This window comes from Talpa occidentalis, unplaced genomic scaffold (assembly GCF_014898055.3).
Source record: "Talpa occidentalis isolate TD23 unplaced genomic scaffold, MPIMG_talOcc4v2.1 talOcc4.11, whole genome shotgun sequence".
Lineage (NCBI taxonomy): Eukaryota > Metazoa > Chordata > Mammalia > Eulipotyphla > Talpidae > Talpa > Talpa occidentalis.
The window spans coordinates 103,536,158-103,546,946 of record NW_023601104.1 but is presented as its reverse complement, the minus strand read 5'-3'; positions in this window follow the sequence as shown (position 1 = coordinate 103,546,946).

Below are 10,789 nucleotides of genomic sequence, written 5' to 3'. Positions count from 1 at the left end.
TGGTCCCCTGGCAGCTGCAATGAATCTGTGTTTCCTTCTCTCTCCGTAACTGCAAGACCGGTCTGGCTGAACGCCAAGGGACACAGGGACATAACCTCAAGCAGTGGTGGCTCCGGGTCAGCACCTTCCAGACCCTGCCCTCTGACCCTCATGCGTCCTGAACGATCCCCTAAGAAAGGACTCGGCAGGACTTGGCTGGTGAGATACACGTTTTTCTCCCACTTAGAAAATATAAGACATTGAAATATACCACGAATGTCATTCCCCCTTGTACATTCCTATAATTTCTCTGTCCTCTCTTCTCCTTAGTTTGCATCTGACTGATCCACCAGGAAGCTGGGCCCAGGTGAGGGTCCCTCCCCCACACGCCCACCTGAGTCTCCCTCCACCAGAGGGCTGAGGCCTCACAGCTGTCACCATGCAGATGCTCAGAGGCTGTTGTGACAGGGGCTTCCTGTCTGGGGCTCCCTCTGCAAGATCCTAGCTCCCCAGGGCACCATTGCTCTCCTCTGAGAGGCTCCCGCTCCCCACATTCCAGGGGAGCCCCAAGGAGGAGGTGACTCTGCACAGGTGAGACCTCCCCAGGGACGAGACCCTCACCTGTCCAGGTGTCTGTTACTAATACTGGGGGGACTCAGGGAGGGGTGGGTGTGGCCCAGACACAGACCCTGCAGGCCGTGAGGGGGCAGCACCCAGGCCCACCACCAGGGGGCGCCCCGAGCTCACAGCCCTGGACTCAGCTCATGGCTGTGGGAGGACATGGACAGGGACGTGACCTTCAGCCTGGACCTGCCCTCTAAGGTCGACCCGTGCCCTCGCCTAATGGGTGTCCATCCCTCTGTCCTCCTCGAGTCAAGCCTGGGGTCACTTCCCCTGTGCCATCTGTTGATAACATCTGTGCCTTTGAAATGTGTCAGAAAAACTGATTGTTCTGGTCCCGAGACACAGTGGGATCAGATCACTGTGGTGTCTACACCGCTGTCACAGAGTCTGAGGGGCCTACAGGAAGGCCGGTGTGGTATCCTGACCAATGTCCTGAATGCAGGGCCCAGGAGTTGACCCTGACCCCGTGTGCAGACAGTCCCCTGGCAGCTGGCAGGGACGGGGTCTGAGGACTCTGTGTGTGTCTCTATCCTGGCCAGACCTGGACTCCTTGTCTGAAAGGTCCCTGGTCAGCACTGGAGGTCCAGGGACATGACCGGCCTTCGGGTTTCTATACCTGTCCTCTGGGGGCAGCAGGCTGACCCTGCTCCGGGGCGCCACGGGATAGTTTGCTCAGGCTGCTGGGCGGCAGGGACGTGGCCTGCAGCTTGTGTCACTCACGCGCCAGGAACTGCTGGACTCGGGTCCACTGTCCGTCAGAACCAGGGGAGCCTTGGCGGCCCGGCTCCTGCTGACAGCCCATGGTGGACGGTCACTCGCCGGCACAGGGGGTGGGCGACGGCGGGCCCAGAGGCCTGGGCAGGAGCCGCTGTCCCGGGTGGGCAGCGAGATCTCCCCAGGGATGGGGGGCAGCAGACGCCAGGGCCAAGGGGCGCGTACGGAGACGCGAGTCCAGACACGCCTGGGCGGGCGGCCCCTGGGAGCTGGCGGGCAGCGCCTCCCTGTGCTGGCTCCGGGGCCTCAGTCCAGCTGTGGGGTGAGCAGACCCCAGGCGCAGGGAAAGGGGCTGCCGTGGGCGGGGGTGACAGGGGTGACGAGGCACGAGCTACAATCAGCTCTGAGCTCACGGCTCACGATCACCCTGGACAACTCCAGGAGCGAGTTCACTCAGCAGCGAGCACTCGAGACTGAGGACACGCCGCGTGGGACTGTGGGGGACACACAGTGGGGAGCCGGGTGGCCCAGACACACCCCCTCCAGGACAGGAGGGCGGCTGGGGGTGCCGGGACCGGCGGGGCTCAGGGACCCCAGGGTGAGATCAGGACTCCAGGGGCTCAGGAGACTCCAGGGAGCCGGGATTTCCATGTTGAAATTTCACCAGTTACTATATGAAAAGGGAACACGCGTGTGCGAGCGGATCTGAGGGGTCAATGACTGTGTGAGTCTGAACTGTGGTGTCCACAGAAACAGCCCAAGCAGCAGCGCGGGGACCACGTCAGCAGAGGCGGGAGAGTTCGAGGAGACCCAGCACCTGCTCTCATGAAATCCTCCCCGGACACGGAGAACACAGGTGAGTCTTCACCTTGTGGATGAACCTCCAGACACCAACGAGCAGGACCTCCCGGGATGGGACCCACTAGAGGCCTCTTCCCGAGGGCGGGAAGGAGCCTGGTCCGCTTTGTCCCTCCCCGTCAAATGGTGCTGAGGTCTGAGCCCAGGCCGTGAAGCAGACAGGAAAGCAGACAGAGGGGACGCGACACAAAACCGTCCGTCCACAGCGGACACGAAGTCTCCGTGGGACATGCAGGACGGTCACCCGGCGCCTCGCGGTCACCAGCAGCAGGGAGCACGGCTGACGCGCAGGCTCGTCTGCAGGGTCCACCGTCACGACGCAGCTGCTCGTCTCGTCCTCGTTCTGTGGAGAAGGTCACACGAGGCTGACAGGACATAGAGTGAAATAATGTTGCTGACACACCAGCTCGAAACCACACGCTCAGGGCACGTCTCACGGCATTCGTAGGATCTTCAAGAGAAAACTGGGGAACTGGAGACAGAAAACGTGACCCTAAGTCCCCGGGGAGGGGCCCCCACGCGCGGGGAGGAGACTGCATGTTGCGCACGTGTGGGTCACCCCCAGAGACCTGGAGATTTAATGCACAGCCAGGAAACCCGACAGGCCTCTGCGGGGACGTGGCCCACCTGATCCAGGCCCCCCGTGGACCCTGGATTTGCACGCGTGACAGAAGGTCGTGTGGGCACCAGCCAGGGCCACCGACTCCATCCAAATGCCTCAGAGACGCAAACGCCCAAGGCAGAGGAGTCCCCCTGACAGGCCGCCCGGGAGAGAACGTCCATTTCCGTGCGTGGGGACCTGACCTGGGTGTGCGGCCGAGAGGCCCGTTCAAGAAAGACTTGCTGTCCCGCTCCCGAGAGGAAACAGTGATTCTGTTCAAGCAAATGTCATAAAACTGAGAACCTGACACAGAGACACAGAGATGAGGAGCCAGTGGGGGCACGTGAGGGAGGCCGTGACCACAAACACACACACAGTCTGAGATCAGCCGAGAGCAGCCAACCCCGTGAGAACTGGGCCCGGGTCGTCACCTTCCTCTCCACACAGACACGCGGGGTCTGGAGCCTGTACTTCACTGTGCTGATGGTGGCTTCTCACCGTCTCCGTGGGCCTGTCAGGGTCTCCATGTCCCTCCCCACGTCTGCTGCCCACAGGGGCAGCGTCACCCTCGCTTCTCACACGAGGATCCTTCCCGTCTCCCCGCAGGACGCTGAGCCGTGTGGGGCACGCGGACGTCCCTGCCGGGCCTGGCCTTGGGGAGAAGCCTCCGTCTCTCCCCTTGAGGTGCTGCTGGGTGGGCTGGGCACACGGTCTCCCTCCTGTGGGGCGCGTCACCTCCGCGCGTCTCCCTGGGAGACGTGACCATGAACGGGGTGAGTCTTGTCAGCTGCCTTCTCTGCAGCGGCTGATCTGGTCCGTGATTTCATCTCTATCTGCTGAGATGGAGAATGACCTGGACGGACTGTCCACGTCCATCCCTCCCGTGTCCTGGAGTGAACACCCCTGGGTGCTGTGGAGGCTCCTCGGCACCTGCTGTTCACTCCACTGCTGAGGCTTTTTCCTCTGTGCTTCTCAGGACGCGGGTCTGCAGTGTCTCTTCTGTGCTGACGTCCTCGTCTGCTCTCGCGTCGGGATCCCGGGGCCTCACGCTGGGCACTTGGCAGCGCAGCCTCCGCCTGAGTTTCGGGAACGGCCAGAGCAGGACGGACACTGGTTCCCCTTGAGGGTTTGGTGGACTCACCGGGGAACCAGCAGGCCCTGTGCCTTTATTTTTGGGGGGACTTGGACGACTGTTCAATTCTCTCCCTTGTCATTGGTCTATCCTGGTCCTGTTTCTCCTGATTCTGTCTGGGCAGGATTTATGCTTCTCACACGGTCTCCGTTTATTCCAGCTTCTCCAACGTGCTGCCCAGACCAGGGGAGGGACCCAGGGGAGCCTCTTTCCAGGTGTCTGCTGCGGCCTCTCCTCCTCCTTGTCTCCTTCTGGTTATTGGGGTTTCCTTCTGTTTTTCCAGCTGGGGCCCAGATGTTGTCAACAATGTCTCCTTTCTCAGTCCCACCCTCTGCCACGATGGCGTGTGTGAACTGTCCCTTCACGTGTGTCTCACTGACGTGGCTCCAAGTGTCCTTGTCTCCTTCCTGCTCCTGTCACTCAGAGTCACGTGTTCTGCCTTGGTCATTGCTGCAGCTACAATGACAGGTTATTTAATGGAGCCCCTTCTTGCTGGTGATGAGGTCCTGGCCCTGGGGATCCAGACCCCCTGTTGGTGTTGGGGTGTCCACAGGCTCTGGGGGTCCTGACTCCACAATCCACTCTGGGGTACAAGATAATTCCTTGTTCCACCTTCTCACTCACCCTGTGGTGGGTCCATCGTGTTTCGTGCAGTGTCCACAGTCACATGTTTTCCATTCCTGGTGAATTTCCATTGTGATCAGAGAAGATAATTGACAGGATTCCAATCCTCATGACCTGCTGAACCTGTTTTTATTGTGTTTAAGGAGAAAACGTATGTTTCCACCTTTGTACCCATCACAGGTTATTTGTTCAAATCTCTACTAATGTGTCCTCTCACACCGTCCAGTCAGGGACCCAAAACCCACACCCCATTTCGTGGGCTGCCTCCCGCCCCCACCCAGCACCATCCTCCCTCTGCTGGCCCCAGGTCTGCAGCCAGATGTCAAGAGTTGACGACTAGGTTGATCTGACTGACCCTGGGACACGTTCCCTGTACCCACACGTAAGTCAGACCATCCAGCATTTGTCTTTTTCCTTCTGACTCACTTCCCTTGGCGCCATCCAGGCTCTGTCTGTGCTCTGCTGACTGCAGGGGCTTCCTTAGTCATAGCGCAGTTATAGGCACTTGTCTAAATACTGTCCCGACCCGCGGGATTCGTAGGCACGAAAAGAGAAGGGCTGAGGACTGAAATGAGGGGCTTGAGACAACTTGACGCTGGTGGTTGCTTCTTTATTTTTCCTTTTCCTTCTCTTACTTTTCCATGTCTTTCTTTTCCCTGTCTTTCTACCTTCCCTGACCTTCTCTCTGTTCCTCTCGCAGTAACCCTCGCAATAACCTCCTGATCTTATCGTGGTTCTCTTGTTATATCCTGGTAGCTCCTCCCATCGTACCTCCCAGTCTCATTTGATTAACAGGAAAAACCTGTGGTTTCTCAGCAGGCGAAACGGTAAAGTGAAACTTAATTGATGGCACGTGTTGTGCAACACTGCGCATACTCCGGACGGCTCCGGACAAAATACCACACATTTTACAAAAACCTGCACTGTCCTGAGCATGGAGCCGGTTTCAGTGACTGTGCTAGGGACACGCCAGCACGTGCATCGCTGATACCTTAGAAGACCAGGCGCCAGTGACAAGGGAAGAAAAATAAAAGCAATCACCTGGGACTACTCAAATACAAACACATCTAAACAGAAAGAAAAAAAAAAAAACAAACAAACAGACTCTCTATGGAGGGGAGAAAGTGGTGGCGAAAGGTACATTAAACAAAGGGCTGATCCACAACTTACAAAGATCTCAGGTGAGAAAAAGACCCCACAGAGCACGTGTGAGCACCAGCACCTGGGCCTGCGTCCCAGCAAGAAACAGGGCTCAGTGTCACCAGCTCTGGCCCCGAATAAGGGACCTGCTCATCGTGTGTCATGACCCCACGTCCCAGGACCCTCCGCGGCTCCTCTGCCCAGACCCAGCCAGAGCTGCTATATAGCAGGACACATGCAAATAGGGCGTCCCCTGCTGCTGAAAACCAGCCCGGCCCGCCCTGCAGCCCGCACAGGAGCCCAGCCCGCACCCAGGGTCCCCTCGGGTCAGCACGGACGCGGACACTAGCCATGGAGCGTGGGCTGAGCTGGCTGCTGTTCGTGGCGCTTCTAGGGGGTGATTCCTGGGGGCAGGATCCCTGGGGGGGGGCAGGAGGGGGAAGCAGTGGGCGAGAGCCATGTCCTGACGGGCTGTGTCTGTGTTTGCAGGTGTCCTGGGTGAGGTGCAGCTGGTGGAGTCTGGAGGAGACTTGGTGCTGCCTGGGGGGGTCTCTCAGTCTCTCTTGTGCAGCCTCCGGATTCACCTTCAGTGATGACTGGATGAGCTGGGTCCGCCAGGCTCAGGGAAGGGGCTGCAGTGGGTTGCACAAATTGATCCTAGTGATGGTTACACAAACTACACAGACTCCGTGAAGGGCCTATTCACCATCTCCAGCGACAACACCACGAACTCGGTGTATCTGCAAATGGGCAGCCTGAGGCCCGAGGACACGGCCGTGTATTTCTGTGCGAGAGACACAGTGAGGGGAGCGGGTGTGAGCCCAGACACAAACCCTGCAGGACGGGGGGCGGGGCTGGGCTGCCCGGGACCAGCAGGGGGCGCTGGGGCCACAGTGTGGATCAGGACTCCAGGGGCTCAGGGACCTCAGGGAGCCAAGTTTTTCTTACTAATATTTTAGCCGTTAGTTTACAAAGATTGAAACAGGGAGTCTGAGCAGATCCACGGGGGGAGACAATGGTGTTGAGAGTCTGAATCTGGTTCTCACAGAAACACCCAACACAGCAGCACAGTGACGTGTCAGTAGACCCGGAACCACGTCAGGATGGTCCACACCCGCCGTGAGGAAATAACTGCCAGGAAACCAAACACAAAAACAAACGTCTCCATCCGGACAACGACAACCTGCACAACAGCAACAGCACAAACTCACTGAATCGCGACCCCCCAGAACCTCCCCAGCCAGGGCAGGACGGAGCTTTGCCCATTTCCAATTGCATTTTCAAAACTCTGCTGAGATCTGAGTTGAGGCAACGAAACAACCAGAGGAGAGAGACACGGACGGGGCCTGGAAATAACACTCACTCTCATCCCGCGGACACGAGCATCTCCACAGAAAAGGCCAGAAGATCCCAACACGCCTCACGGTCATAACAAGCGCCTCGAGCAAGGGCAGTTCACGAGGGGATGACTCAAGGGCAGGTCCCTGTCTTTACACACTCAGTGATGAGCTGACACGAGGTTTGTGTGAATAAAGTGAAGTGACACAATCACGTTCGCCAGCGCGTGAGGAACGACGTCACATCCCCCTGACGACACCGTGTGAGATCTCTGGGGAGACGCAGGAAACCCTGACACTGAGGTGCAGGGAACTGTGCTGAGGACGGGAGCCCCGACGCCAGGAGGAGACACTAAATACGGGGTCATGTCAGAGCTTCCCCAGTCACGGTAGACTCAATGCGACTCCTTTCTCTTCTCCAGTGTCCCCGCAGACTCACCCCCGGGGAGATGACGTGCGGTGCCTGGACACCCCAGGTTGTGTCCAACCCTCCCCTCCCACTCACGCGCGCCCCGGGGTGGCGCCTCTGGGGGCTGTGCTCACCCTGCATCCCGCCTCCGCAGGGCCCTTCAGGATCTGACCATCGCCTCTCGTGGAGCTTTTGCTCTCCCTGCGCGGAGGATCGTGTCCGCTGGACGCCGACAGACCCGTGTCTTCTGCCCCAGTTTCCTGAAGGGCAGGGGAGAGAGGACGTCCCTGTCTTGCTCCCAACCTTACAGGAAGGGCCTCAGCATGTCACCCTGAGAATCACACAGGCTGTGGCTTGTCATGGATGCTCTCACCATGTTAATGTCTATTCCTCCCCCCCGAGGGTGTCCAGGGCCTGCACCATACATGGGGGTTGGACTGTGTCGAGCGCTTTCCAGTGTCTGTTGATGTGATCCTGAGGTTTCATGTTCCTCTTTGTTGCCGTGTTGGATACACTGATGCTCTCTCGGATGAGGAACCAGCCCCGTGCCCAGGATGAGTCCCCGTGATCCTGGGGACGGTCCCTGGGACGCAGGTCGGGTCCTGCTGGCGAGGACGTTGGGAGGATGTTCCCATCAGTGACCATAAGGGCTTCGGGCCTGTGATTCTCTTTTTTGTGTTGTCTTTGTCCAGTGTCGACCCCCATGGCCTTTTCTTTCCGAATAGCTTCTGGTGGGGCGTCCGGGACAGAGCTGATTGACACCCGTGACCGTGACGTCCGTGTCTTATTCCTGAGCTTCGTGTGACTGTCTCAGCTTTTCACTCTTGCTGTGACGGTGGCTGTGGGGTGGCGGGTGCGGAGCTCACTCCACCTCTGCACGTCATTCATTCCCACTTTGGAGGAAAATGCTCTGATCTTTATGACCATCACCGAGACTTTCTGGTTGTCTCTGAGCCTTGTCTCTGCCCTCGCGCTTGAACCTGCCCTGGGAGGGTCTGGGGAGCTGGAATCAGGAGGACGGTGGAGACGCGGCTTCCGGGTCAGGACACACGGATGGTGTCACCAGGTCCCGTTCCTCCTGGGACGAGGTTTCTCTCTCCACGACGCAGCCCAGACTCGCTCTCCTGCTGGAGAGACACATGCAGGGACGAGAGGCTCAGGGGTGTCTGATCCCTCCCGGATCCCCACTCAGACGACCCTGACGGGGAGACCAGGTTCCAGGAGCACAGCCCCCCCCGCCACGTGCAGAGCAGTTCATTCCCTTCATCTCTCTCCCTCGCCCCAAGGCCAGCCTGACTGGACACCCAGGGACAGGACCCCAAGCAGAGCTCATTCCCGGTCACACCCTCCAAATCCTTCTCACCCTCACCGAGTCCCTCCCAGGCCCTGAACAGAGGCCTCAGCAGGAAGTGAGTTGTGACTCGTGTTTTCCTCCACATGTGAAAAGTCGGGGCAACAAATAAATACCATACATGCAATTTACCCTTGTCAAGTGCCTAAAATATTTCATTTCCCCGTATTGTATGTCCTCAGTTCTCCTTAGTTACATCTGAGGATCCCCCAGGAAGATGGGCCCAGGTGAGGGTCCCTCCCCCACAGACACCTGAGTCTCCATCCCCCACGAGGGCTGAGGCCTCACAGCTGTCACCACGCAGATGCTCAGAGGCTGTCGTGACAGTAACTTCTCTGTGTCTGTCTATGACACTATTTCCTCAGACGGTGCCCTGTGCACCAGGCCCTGCACACCTGAGCTGCCAGGACATGAGCTTCAGTCATGGAGAGACAGGGGGAAACAAAGTTGATGGGCAATGAGAGAGCAGACATGGTTGTCTTGTAGGGGGCAGAGGACATCGTGGGTTGATGGAGAGTGAGGGTCCATCTATTCAATGGCCGTCTGCCTCAGAGACCCAAAATTGGATGCCACCCCCTCAGGGCAGCCACTAATGGCAGAAGGAATGAAGTGAGAATTAACCATGCATATCCCTGCTGTCACGTGTCCTGACTCTGTTCCCTGAACACACTGCACACAGGTGAGACACTGACCACACAGACATCCGTCCTCTGATGTTCGGGGACGTCACATTGTCATCATAACTGCTGTGCAACCTCCACTCACCCCACAGTCACATGGGTCCCATTTCCACAGATGACCCAACAGAGCACGTGTGAGCACCAGCACCTGGGCCTGCGTCACAGCAAGAAACAGGGGCTCAGTGTCACCACCTCTGGCCCCTAATAAAGGACCTGCTCATCGTGTGTCATGACCCCACGTCCCAGGACCCTCCGCGGCTCCTCTGCCCAGACCCAGCCAGAGCTGCTATATAGCAGGACACATGCAATAGGGCGTCCCCTGCTGCTGAAACCAGCCCGGCCTGCCCTGCAGCCGCACAGGAGCCCAGCCCCACGCCCCAGGTCCCCTCGGGTCAGCACGGACGCGGACACTCGCCATGGAGCGTGGGCTGAGCTGGCTGCTCCTCGTAGCTCTTCTAGGGGGTGATTCCTGGGGGCAGGATCCCTGAGGAGGAGGGGCAGGAAGGGAATCATTGGCCAAGAGCCATGTCCTGACAGGCTGTGTCTGTGTTTGCAGGTGTCCAGGGTGAGGCGCAGCTGGTGGAGTCTGGGGGAGACTTGGTGCCGCCTGGGGGGACCCTCAGACTCTCCTGTGCAGCCTCCGGATTCACCTTCAGCAACTATGACATGAACTGGGTCCGCCAGGCTCCAGGGAAGGGGCTTGAGTGGGTTGCAGCTATATGGTATGATGGGAGTAAGCAATACTACGCAGACTCCGTGAAGGGCCGATTCACCGTCTCCAGAGACAACGCCAAGAACTCGCTGTATCTGCAAATGAGCAGCCTGAGGCCCAAGGACACGGCCGTGTATTACTGTGTGGGACACACAGTGAGGGGAGCGGGTGTGAGCCCAGACACAAACCCTGCAGGACGGGAGGGCGGGGTGTGGGTCCACTGGGGCGTGTCAGGATCCCAGGGCCCCTGTGACACCGGGAGGCCTAGGAGGCTCAGAGCTCAGAGCACAGCCCGGGAGCAGGTGCAGGGGTGGGGGGCAGGGGCTTCCTGTCTGGGGCTCCCTCTGCAAGACCCCAGCTCCCCAGGCCACCATTGCTCCCCTCAGAGAGTCTTCCGCTCCCCACATTCCAGGGGAGCCCCAAGGAGGGAGTGACTCTGTGCACAGATGAGACCTCCCCAGGGACATGACCCTCACCTGTCCAGGTGTGTGTTACTTACTATTACTGGGGGAACCTGGGGAGGGGGCAGGTATGGCCCAGACACAGACCCTGCAGGACAGGAGGGGGCAGCACCCAGGCCCACCACCAGGGGGCGCTCCGAGCTCACAGCCCTGGACTCAGCTCATGG